This window comes from Varroa jacobsoni, unplaced genomic scaffold (genome assembly GCF_002532875.2).
Source record: "Varroa jacobsoni isolate VJ856 unplaced genomic scaffold, vjacob_1.0 scaffold_1094, whole genome shotgun sequence".
Classification (NCBI taxonomy): Eukaryota; Metazoa; Arthropoda; class Arachnida; order Mesostigmata; family Varroidae; genus Varroa; species Varroa jacobsoni.
In genome coordinates this window covers 122,210-134,843 of record NW_019213996.1, presented here as the reverse complement: position 1 = coordinate 134,843, position 12,634 = coordinate 122,210, and the positions used below count along the sequence as shown (strand labels likewise).

Here is a 12,634-nt window from a genome sequence, read left to right as displayed (position 1 = left end):
TATATATATATATATATATATGGAGAGAGCCGTCATTGTGTGCACCAGCACAACGACGACAGTGGACAACGACATATTGTCGCTGTTCACTGTCGTCGAGTTACGCTCATTGCAGCTCTTCGTTATCTGCTACTGAGCGTATGGGCCCGCAGCACCGACTTAGTATAGCTTTGTTCGCCTGCGGTGTTGTGGCCTCTGTGTGGGCGCCGCAATTCACGTCTCTCGATCAGCTGGCGGTGCGGCGGTGGCGGCTGCTGCTGCTGCTGCTGCTGTTGTCGAGGTGCGTAGGCCGCCGTCAACGTTGCCGCCGCTGCTGTCGTGGGGGTCACCCCGAGTGTGAGTGAGTTCTGGCGTTGCTGCAGCAATGGCCTCTCACCCATCAGCGGCGGCCATGGTTGCCTCTAGCGCCGCTGTTACCGCCAACGGGTTGCTCCGTTGGTTGTTGGCGAGGCGCCAACGGCGGCGACATAACCTGTACAGTCAGTGCGCTTAGTTAGCCAACAGCTGATGGCCGATCGACTGGGCCGAGTACGCGGCATCGCACTTATACAGTGATTCACGCACACTCTCGTCCACTTAACTTCTCTGTCTCTTTTATTTTGGCTCCTTCCACTGTTTGGCTCGATGCACTCTGGACTTTCTATGTAAACGCTATGTACTATAGAAAGGCCACGGTAGGATGTTGCGGTTAGGGTATGATTGAAGTTTTGGCCCGATCTCGCACTGGGTCGAAGTGGCAACGATTGACCGAATGGTCCCATATGGGTCGTCATGTCATCGTCGTTCACGTCGTACACTACCGACAGTCACACAGACAGACATATAAGCGACAGACAAGAGACGAAGAGAAACACGTACGACCAGGTCTGGGTTTGGCCTGTTTTGTTAGGTCCTTCCCTTCTCCAGTTGTGCCCAAAATTTCTGCTTGAGGCATGGCTGACTCCAGCCGCGGTTACGATGTTAGCGGCAGCAACGGCAATGGCTCCGGAAGGACCAACCGATTGACTCAAGAGACTCTTGGAGCGGCTGTTATCGTCATTGTTACTTTCCTTTTCACAGTCGCTTCTGGCCGTGTGCTTCGCGTTCCGGAGCGATCAACGCGTACGGCAGACGCTGTATTGCGATGTACGACCAGCTGTTCCCTCACGATGGGTTGTGTTGGGTTGACAAAGACTTACGGCAGCAGCAGCAGCAGCAGCTTCTTTCATCCTCGGTTACTTACCCTCTCCTAACTCACCCCACAACTGCCACGGCAGCAGCCGGCACAGCCCCACGCAAACAGACAACGTATCGATCCAACCATCCATCCATAGCGATTTACTATGCAACAATCCCGGGAATTCTGACTCGTTTACGGTTTTCGTAATGATAAGGGCGATAATTTTTCACCCTACTAAGACAGCCTCCACTGTTACCACCTTGCCCTACTTAAATTGACTACTACATTGATGATCCTGGCCCTCTAATTCGGATAACTGGCTCGTGCATAGGCATCGTTTATACGAGCATCCGCTTATATCAGCTGATTCCACCAGTTGTACATCGGCCGGCCAAACCCCTGTGAAATAATAAGTCCACGAGGAATGCATTTAAGTGCGTATATGAATGAATCTTGTAAGCGGTGAATATTTTTTTTTATTATCTGTTATGTTCCTTGAGGAAATCTAGTGAAAAATAGGCTCATTAAAACATAGAAAATATAATATGTTTACGTATTTAATTTTAATAACGCCTCACCTCGTGAGCGATGCGATCGTCGTTTGTCATCCATATCGGATGCCGTTTGCCGATAAGGCGTCCGCCTTAGTAGCAAATAGACAAACAGGGCTAACGGTCGTATTAACGCACTCAATAATTTCTTTAGGACTTGCAGATCTAAACTCCCTGTTCTGATAACTTTTTCCATTATGGACTCGAATCCCTCTTCGGGCTTGTCTCCTTCTTTAAAAATATCATGTAGGCAGCGCTGGTGACACCCCAAGTACTTCTCGATTCAATTAAACCCAGGTCATGACTTTCTGCCACTTACTGACCAAATCGGTCCGGGTTACTTTTATTTGTAGATGTTCAGAATGTTTAGAAGGATACCGAAGTGCCTAGCTAAACCTACAGAACAAATTTTTCGTTGACGCAGATGGTCGTCGAGGTGATCTATGTATATAGTAGATTATTCTGTAGTTCTTTCTCCTTTTCCTTCTACTCAATACATAATCCTTTTCGTATTCCACGAAACGAAAGCCTGCCCGGAGTGACCTGCACGAAATTCAGTCTGTCGCTCAAGTGGCCTCGCCAACAGACCATACGGCCCAGATGTCGTTTATCGCTTCGCGGCCTTTTAGCTCTATTCGTCGGGCCCTGTCGCTTCGAACGATAGTTGGTCGAAGCCGGTGACGGAGCTTAAGCGTTATTGTGTTGACGTTTTAAACGTCAAGTATTTGCTGCGATTGCCCTGTTATCGCCGCCACTACAATCACTTATGGTTTCGCGGCCTCTGGGTTCGTCAAACGCGATCAGCTGTGCTAGGTGTACTCACCTTTCATTCTTTATGTATATATACAGGGCGGGACTACCGTATAAGTATAGTTGTACCGGCTAAAAAGGCAAGTTATGGATGCTGCTTCCACAACATTAAGCTTTCCTAATTGTATACATAAGTCTTTTTTGTAGGCCTTGCGATGAGGTTTATCTATCCATAAATTGATCGGCTACGACAACAACTAATACAGCAGTGAGTAAAAATGGGCAGAGCTCAAAGGCAGCACGCACAGCAACGTAGGCGACGCCGCTGTTCGTTCACCCCAACCCCTCAGTTGTCCTTCTCATATTGCCTACTAAACTTGGAGATATGTTTAGGTTCGAATCTGGGCATAGACATGAATCGTTTCGTGCTGGGGATGGTCAGCGGTTTGAAGCAATGCTTAATGACAGGACGTAAAACTCGAACCTCTTCAGTTACTGCTCGACGGTAATGGCTACTTTCTGTTTAACGTGAATATTACTAGAGTCATTTGGTGTTGCTTTGTTGTAAGGTTTCGGTTTTTTTACTGATTGGTTCGCCGGTCTGTTCTGTTTTTTTCCCAGTGCTAAATCGAGCCCACTATCTCCCTATTTACGTCGTTCTACTTGAACATTTCCTGAGCTAGTTTCCCTTTGGCATCATCATATCGCGTGTGGTTCAAAGCTGTTGACGGCCGACCTCTTCATTCTAACATCTTCAGCACTCGGTAACGAAGCACGTGCGCCGAATGAGGACAGTCATACTGTTGATCTGCTTGACAGAGTGAGTAGATCGTCTGCCTCTTTGTCTCTGATGACATTTATTAGCAGTGGCTATGGCGCCTGTTCACTCTCAGCACTGGCGACTCAGGTTGAAGCTGCGGTTTCAGTGGTACATGGCTGCCAATAGCAGCGCTGATCCTTCCCTGTTGCTCTAAAACTATGCACTGAAGGAATCGGCATAAGAGAAAAAAAGGCATTTTCTTTGCGTTCGGGGGCCTTTCTAAGGTGCCCCCTAGGGTAGCAGCCGAATCATCAGAATCTGTTATGTGCTTTACCCTACCGTTAAAGAGAAGACCCAAATCTGTTTATCAGTGCGCTTCGTTCTGAGCAGATGATAGGTAACCGTCAAATACGAACGGGGGATCACGCAACTATTGCTGCCACCGCCACCAATGTCGAACGGTGCGTGCTTGAGATGAACGTGACAATGTGTATTGTATTCCACGCCAATGCTGTCTTTAATCTATATGTTCACTAGCAGAAGTGAGGGACAAAAATGGCGGCCTTCCTTAATGCCGACAACAATGTATTGCCAGTAACAGTGGGTGGATAAAGACGATAATTTGACCGTCAAACGGAGGCTAATTTGTCTTCGAATGATTTTTAGAGGCGATGACGGTCTTGCGCAGATGAATGGTTCAACGTAATAGATGAGCTCTATCAAAATTGTTTCCTTTCGTCTTTGCGTACGTACTTCGTATGAAAGAAACGAAGCTTTGTCTTTGCGAGACAGTTTTATTAAGCTAAACGTCGTTCTAAGCGGGAAGCAAACATACTTCCGTGGACTATTGAATTGAACTGTCGGTGCCTAACAGAAGATCAGAAATTATTTAGGCCCACGCAGCGTTTACCATCGACTGCCTTTGAACTCGCTTTGAAATAAATTCTTCACCCGTCGTCGTCTTTTGCCTTTGGTATCACTAATAGCCCAACGAAAAACAATCGATAATAGACAATCGACTCGTAGCGAAATTCTCATCAGTCTAATGAAATGGTATTGCTGGACTCACCAACGAGGTATCAGTGAGTCAGACTCAAATCACGGTTGAAGCAGTAGACATCTGACAATACTGCCTGCCCGCCTGTCCTACGATTGATTAGGGTGTCGCCCACTGACTGCCTCTTACAACATTTTAACGCTACGCAGTATTTACTTTATTACTCTGTGGACACATAAAGGGCATCTGTTTGCCTGGCGTGGGGTACGTGCTTCTCACGTGATCAGCCGCCGGCCGTGTCATGTCAGTGGTACGTGCCTTTTCACACAACATCGCCTTCACCGACATTAACAGCGGCATCAGAGATGTCCTCAGTAGCACCTGCAGCAACGGCCAAAGCTTCAGCGGCCTCACCCCACCGCAGGTCATAAAAAAGTTATCCAGCAAACGACTAATTACACTAAAAGGAATATATCTGTCGTCCTCGTATTTGTACTACTTGCAGTAATAACTCACCTGCGCGATGAGACGCGCATGCAAACAGCAGTGGTCGAAACAATGTTTATGACGAATTGAGTGGAACGGAGAAGGCAAAGCTTTTGGTGAACACAGGGGCAACACTGGATTCTAGCCATAGCCACCGCTCGTGGCACTGCATCTACAACGGTGGCTCTCGCTGTTAACGGCCGCTGCTGCCTCGCTTTGACGACGTGAATGAATGACAGCACCAGCAAGACTTTTTTCCAGTCTGCTGCCAAAGTAATCAGTGAGCCATATTCTGGTTTCAGCACACATTTCATATGATGACGACGACGACGGCGGCGGCGGCGGCGGCGGCGGCTGCAGTGAGAACAGTAAGAACGACCTCGGTTCGTTCCGTTGTTAAATTTACGTCGAGCAACGATTTGGTTTCATCTACAATCGACCTAACTTGGTGATCGATGAAGCTGTTCAATTCGAACTTCTTTTTTTCCCGTCCACAAACAAATGATCGGCCGTATCACTTATTAGTACTATTTAGTATAATGAAAAGTGACAACAGCGTTCAATCTAATCCTGCGTTGACGATTCGTTTGAGACGACACGATACAGAGTTTGCAAGAATCTTTGAAGTGACACTCCAGACATATCGGGACAGGGCCGACATGCCAGTCAACAGGCCTTACTGTCCTTGATCAAAGTTGCGATCGTGAATGATCAGCAGACAGGCGTTGAACAGGCCTTCGTAAGATATTTGTTTTCGTATGTAAGCGTGTTCTAATTCTAAACATGGCCAGAGTGCTCGGAATATTTGTTTGTTTGACGGACCCCGCCGCTTTTTTTAGTTATTGCTAATGGCTCTGTTGTATGATTAGTAGGGACATCTCTCGATATGTCTACCTTTCCATAAGCGTCGTAACTATGATACATCCGTCGCCAATGATTAATGTAGCGGTGTGCGACGTCGAAGAACATGACAAACGTGTTGGTACTAGATTATTTTAATATGTAACGGGTTTAGGCGATTGCGAAAGCTATATATATATAACTATTAAGGTCCACCATTTTGCCTTGAAAAGTATGTAATTCAAAATGATGGCCTGGCTGTTTGACACAGCTGGCATTTATGTGTATATGTTCTACGTTTGGGTCGTAACGCGTATATATATACCGAAATAGCAGAATCACATTATGCTTATCCGAGAAAATCCCATAGCCAGTAAAAATTTGTAAGATACTGCTGTACTGTGCCGCTATAACCAGCGCGGCCGACCTACGTGCGCCGTCATTGGTGCCCATCGCTTCGTCGTATCGTCAGTACGTTCCATCGTACGGTTGTACGTTCAATTTTCATCACTCGTTTGCATCTGTTTTTTAATTTGAGATGGTTGGTTTTCCAGCTTAACCATGGCTAGACAATGTTACGTTGTCGCAGCTGGAGAAAGCTGACCAATCATTGACGGTATTACGTTCTTGTTTAGATATTTTCCCGTGATGAAGACTGCCTGTCGAATTAACTAAAGTTGAAATGCGTTAATTAATTGGACTACGGTAAAACCATTTGTGTCACTTACTAGTAACGCTGCTGCTGATAACATCTAGCTACGGGGATATGGCATCATCAGCGAGTCAAGCCATTTCTCCTCTGCTTGACGGTTTGTTTTCGTCATTAGATGTCCTTTATTTGTTATCACCACTTGCTTTCGCCAATGCTGTTAGCATAGCGTAACGCTAGATGTCCGGTTAGGCATCCCGATAGATAATATACGCTATCGTTTGCAAGCAGCCGGTGTGGCCCCGCTCTGCGGCGTGTATCATTGTAACTACCTCTGTTATAGGTCAACGCCGATAGGCAGCGGCAAAAGCAGTGAGCGCCGCTATCGTCGTGTTATTGCTATTACTGGTACAGTCACGGCCCTTGTACAAACGGTGTTCCTCTCGCGATCTTTTTGTTGTCCTAATCACTGTCGTGTCGTCTGCTGCCTGCTACACCGGGGTCTTATAGGTCACCAGCTTGCCGGCGCAAGAACAACATGACGGAGGTAGCAGAGCCGGCGGACTCTTTCGCGTGCGTTTTAGCTGTCTTTTACAGCGGCATTCGTGCGCGCGCCGGCGCTATGGCGCCACCGTTTCTTGGCTTTGGGCCCAGTTAGATTGGCGCGCAAACGCCGACGACTACGTCTGGCCTAGTCGACACGTCAGTAGTTTTGCGTAAAGTAGCTGGCCAGCAACAACGCCCTCCCCACCGCCGTCATTGGCAGAAGAAGCATATCCACGGAACTATGATATCGTACGTCTGAAGCCAGCGAAATCTGCCATCGAAGCCACGGTGGCGGCGACCGGAGCCGGTTACTTTGCCATTTCTGCTTTCCTTCTTTCATTGGCGAATCTGTATTACAGATGTCGGCGAATAAGTTCACAGATCACCCCAAATGATGATTTCCATTTCTTCGTTGATTCTATCATTGGCGAATATGGCAGGACAGGGTAGGGCAAATGCTGTTCAGCTGCCAAACCGCGACAAACCATATCGATAAAAACTAGGAAGCATCTCATCGACATACTCGCGCGATTCTCATAGGCCCAGCATAAGCGTCGGTATCCTTTCAGTAGCTTAGTTTGTTTTGGCAGCAGTATTGGTCGGAAAAGCGACGGCTCAGCTTTTAAATCGAACGATTTAGTGGGCGGCTTGTTAATTGATTGTCGGTCCCCATCTCGTTCTCGTAGCGACGTAACGTTGTCGATCTCTGAGCTGATCCGTTGGGTCGAGCTCGGCCGCGTCGAGCCAACGGGCTCCCGTTTGGTGCACCATTACGGTGTCTATTGTTGTTGCTCTTTCCCTTTCCTTTTCGCTGCTGGTAGGACATCCAGTGGTAACCAACTACCCGTTTCGATCTGACTGACACTGAGGCCTGCCTGCCTGCCTGCCTGCCGAAGTGGCTTTTTTTTCGAGTCGAAAAGTCGCTGCCGCTGCGCCACGAAGAAAAATAGTATAGAATAACGCCTGCAATGCGCAGGGGCGACAGCGACAGTTGCAATGACTGTAGAAGTAACAGTTGTGGTAATAGTCGGCGTCGATGTAACAGTACTTCGAGAGCGACACCAACGCCGTCGCGCTGACTGCCTCGATTAAATTGGTTGGCCTTGCCAAATGCATGTACGAGAACATTACTGACTGTCCCAGACGGATCCAGCGCGACACATACGTTAGATTGATATAAATGCACGACTGACTGTATGTACTGGTAAATGTGACCTCGACGACTGGTGGAACCGGGTCTTCTTACTTTGCTTTACTAACCCGGTAGCATCCTAGGACAATCTTGTAACTCATAGAGGATTATAACAGATGTATACTAATGTTATATGATACATAGGGCCGCCTTGCTGCTTCCGTGTTGACGTCACAGTCGAAATTTAAGCACGATCCCGTCAGTACCGAAATGAATACCCGGCATAAAGCGTCTACGTTTATTGATTTGCACCTGTATTCGAGCATACGCCCGAATAGTTAAACTGGTACTGCAATTAGTATAACGTAAACGTATCTTTTTGCCAGCGTATAAATTATACAGTTTATAATGGGTCATTTGCATGATATGCCTCTTTATATATCATTACTATGACTTTGATTTTACGCGTTCAGAACAACCTGGAGAAGGGTCAGGTGCGAGTTTATTAGTGACAGTCTGACACACAACGTTTTGGCATCGAATCAGACAATTTATCAATTCCTATCCATCGCCTCGTGCGTACATGGATCTGACGATGTCCGTAGAAGTGTTTTCGCGCATCCTTAGCAGATGGTGCATAGCTTACTGTGTGTCTGACAGTGCAGTCAGTGACTGTTCAGACCGTACTCAGTCGCGGAGCAGGATGTCAGCGTTGGTAACGTCACTTACCGCTACCATTGGTTCAGGCAGACGGTTGGCGTCGACTGTTGTATCCATCTACTTCACTGCCGCAATTCCTTCTTAGCCACGATTGTTTCCCAACAGACAATTACCTCTGGCATAGATATCAGACATTACGTAGTACGGTACGGCGTCTCAGTTGTTGCCTAGAGACAACAGTAACAGACGTTGGAGTTGAGACACTTCTACAAATATATCATTGGCTCTCACATTGAGCTTATAAGTCGCATTGCATTTTATACATAGACACATGTACAGACAGACAGTGAGACAGAGGCACGGCATTGCACGTTCATGCAAAGGAGGCGGGAAACAGTTGCGAGTCTGTCGGGTCGGTACCGCCGTTCGCGTCAGAAAAACCAAGCTCTGCGCTGGCGGGCCGCTCTGTCGTCAAGAGTTGCGCCGACTTGCGCAAGACGTCCTTGACGATCGTGTGCCGGCTATTCTACAATTGTTGCTGACGCCGGCGGTGCTTCGGTAGTGGCGATGGCGACTGCTTAGACTCGGCACAGCGGAATGTTACTAGTATCGTAGTAACATTATATAGATATAAATATATATATATATATATATATATATATATATATATATATGCGTAGACGGTGACATTCATAAAAACCGCAGTTAATGGCAACCAAGAGGAGTAGCAGGAACAATAGTTGGCCGGGACACCGGCGTCATACGTGATGATGTGTCTTATGACTAGCGCGACCGGGGCTGGCTGATGGCGTAAATACGCTGAAAAGCCTCGACGTCATCGGGATTGTCCATCTTGAAGGGACCGATGTCGATCTTTCATTTTTTATAGTGATCTTCGATCGATTGGGACGAGCGTGTGCGTTGTGTATGGATCTGTTCCTCGTCTAGGACGGATAGGACAACTGATGTTAGCTGAAATCGTTCACGATCCAGACTATTGGCGCACCGCGCCGTTCTGCGCGAATTACTTATTGCATCTCTGCCTTTGAGTAGCTAAGAAGACCAACCAGTGAAGGTCGACTGCAGCAACCGTGGCTGACCCGCGGCAATCGCTAAACGAGGCCGTTGAGGTTGAGTATTCCATAGAGACGGGAACTACTTCCGTATATCGAAATGAAAGATGAAAAGGGAGAAAATGACTCGGAGGAGCTTCATTGAGCTAGGCGAATTGGTCTGTTAAAGCACCATCATCATCTTCTCGGGGTTTAGGATTTGTTGATGTGGGAAACGTTTTTGATATTTTATGAGACACAGCAGCAATGATCGTAGTACTGGTGTTGATGCTGCCAAAAAGGACATGTCAAGGCGTCTCTGAAAAGAGTGACATCGGCGTGGTCTGAGCGGCGAGGATAAACGGTGCTGACGGAGAAGAAACATAATAACAACAACTGCAGGGGTAAAATACGTTGAGTGTCGCAAGCTCTGCTCTGTTCTAGTGCAAGTAGCGATAGCGGACGCTCAGCATCGGTACGTTATAGGAAAGGCGAGTGATGAAAAGAGAACGAGTCGAAATTCTCGTCTTTGGTTTCTGCTCACGCTCACTGATTGATACCGAAGGAAATTCGCGCCCCAGAACGCTTTACTTGTTGTAGACTTATGTAGGAGAGGGGTCGAAGGAATGCAGTCGTTGATATGGCAATATCCGTTGTTCTTCCGTGGGGATGAAAATGGGGTTGGGATTGAAACAGACAAAAAGAACCCGGTTCCTGGGTTAGGCCGTTTCCTAGCTACCGTTTGCCTGGAAAGATTCTTAACGGACAGTATGAGTGCAAGACACTAAAATCCAGTTGATCCCACCTATATTCCTTATGCCAGATAAAATTGACACTGTACGTCAAACTACAAATATTAACGTTCTAAACTGCAATTGGGGTTTGTGACCTAGGCGGCAATTGTACATTATATTGGAATAAATATAAGATTTTTTCTTAGAAAATCGAATTTTATGGCCTAATTTTACATATTTGATTTCGAACATATTCGTTCACGTAGCGATTCGTTCACGTAGCGAGACGACGAAGATTACAGATTTAACGTAAACTGAAGTAGAAATGACGGTTCGAAGGTAATGATAATGCTTGTTACTTGCTCGCTTATACATGAGATTTGGTGATAGCGAAATATGGTGGGGGGCAGACAATACAGAACTGACAACCTGCAAACGGAAGCTAAAGGACATGTGAGAAATTTTGCTGAAAATATGGGTAAAGAACTTTTGATTGACAACTCAGTATTTTGTTTTCCCCTAACAAGGACACTTGATCCATCAACTTTCCCCATTTTTTAACTGTCTTAAAAGCCAAGCCTTCACAGGTGGATATTCTTATCGGATGCGCAAAGATTATCAACGCTTGTGTACGCCAAGCTGTTTAAGCCTAAAAACGGTATAAACGATTTTTTCAGCATCGACTTATCTACATTGACTTAGACCAGACCGAGGACCCACAATACCGGCCTCTAACTAAGTACACAGTTGATTATTAGTACTTATAGTTAAACACCTAATAAATGCGCGTTACAAAATATTTACATTTAACTATTCCACACGTTCTCACCCGCCTTTTATTCAAGGAGCCATCATGGGAGCGTGAAAATCACGTTTTTTTTTCAAGGCTGCCCTTACAAATAAATGCTTTGACATTTTTACGTTGGATACAGCGGGCGACCGCACGAAAAGTTTCTGTCTACGTTGGGCTTCAACCCTAGATCTTAGTTCATGCGCCATGTAGGCAAACGCTACGGAAATGAATATATATATCTGATAACTGTGATTGTCAACAAGCGCATATATGTGGTATTTTCATCGGTACATATGTCAAAGATAATAGTTGTTTATTATGAAGCGTATTTGCAAATTGTTCGCTATAATTGTCCGCATAGCGTGTTGGAATTGAAGGTCGAGTCGAGTGGATCTGATCAAACGGAACGTTCTGCTGCCGTTGCTTTTTGATGGCGTGTAACAGCTCTGAATCGTCACTGATCTATGAACTATTATCAACAGTTACGATCAGGGATAGATTTTAATCAAATGCCGTACTGTAGATTAATTAGATATGTAGTGAACAATGCGATACATAAATATTGTTGTCAATGGTAGCTAACTGGTTGAACAGCGTCGACGGCGGCAGTAACAGCGTTCGGATTCAGTTATCTTAAAGAATCATCACTGAGGCTTGAATGGATCGTAATATGTGGGTGTGTGTGATTATAGGTCGCTTCGCCAACCTAACCTAGGTACCTATCAAATCATATTATATTATCGATCTCTCCCTCTAATGCATAATATCGTCGGCTGATATTGAATCTTTGCGGAAGGTACGGGTTGAAACAATTCTGTATATTGATAAAATATGAAGCATCATCTAATGTACACTTGCGGCTAGATTATTAAAAGGTATTAGATAATAATAAATACCATTAACATGGACGTGCGGGGCAATTTACTGTAATTAACGTTTTGAATAAATAAAAAAAACACGAATCCGGCGGCTGATTACTTCGCGCGTCGACATTTCCAATGGGCACTGCGTTAATTGCCCTTTATTTCCTGGCGCCTCTTTCACTACCATCGAATATCTTTGTTTTAGTTTTTGCCTGCATTTGGTTTCGTCCAGCAGATGTCGATAGTGACGGCGAAAACTTCAACGAAATTCACGTACTTTTTCGTTGTCGTGAGTTCCGCCAAGAAAAGTCTTTATTGTAGAACTAAGCTGCTAAGTTACAGCGAGTTGAGCTTCGACAAACGTCTGTTCTAACACATTGTATAAACTTATGATGTTCATTCAAAGGTGTGTGTCAGACACCACTAGTGCACTGGAGAAACGCATCGATTTATCCACGTATTTTCAAGTGCTTCGAAGCTGGTGAAATAACAAATTGGCTGAATCCGTTAACGAATTAAACGATTTTGTGTTTATTATAGTATAGAATTTAATCGTGTATGGAATACGATCGTAGAGAGAAGAAGCAATTAAACATTGCCGAAGTCATTTGTGTGTACTCGGGCTGTTGCCCGGGTCGGGTGTACGCGATTGTACTGTACTT

At 45.8% G+C, this 12,634-nt stretch overlaps 1 protein-coding gene across 1 annotated transcript in view; it reads left to right on the top strand.

Moving 5' to 3' along the window:
• Positions 1–12,634, top strand: part of LOC111266527 (zinc finger protein 395) — a 136,969-nt gene that overhangs the window by 4,320 nt on the left and 120,015 nt on the right. The window lies entirely within an intron of this gene.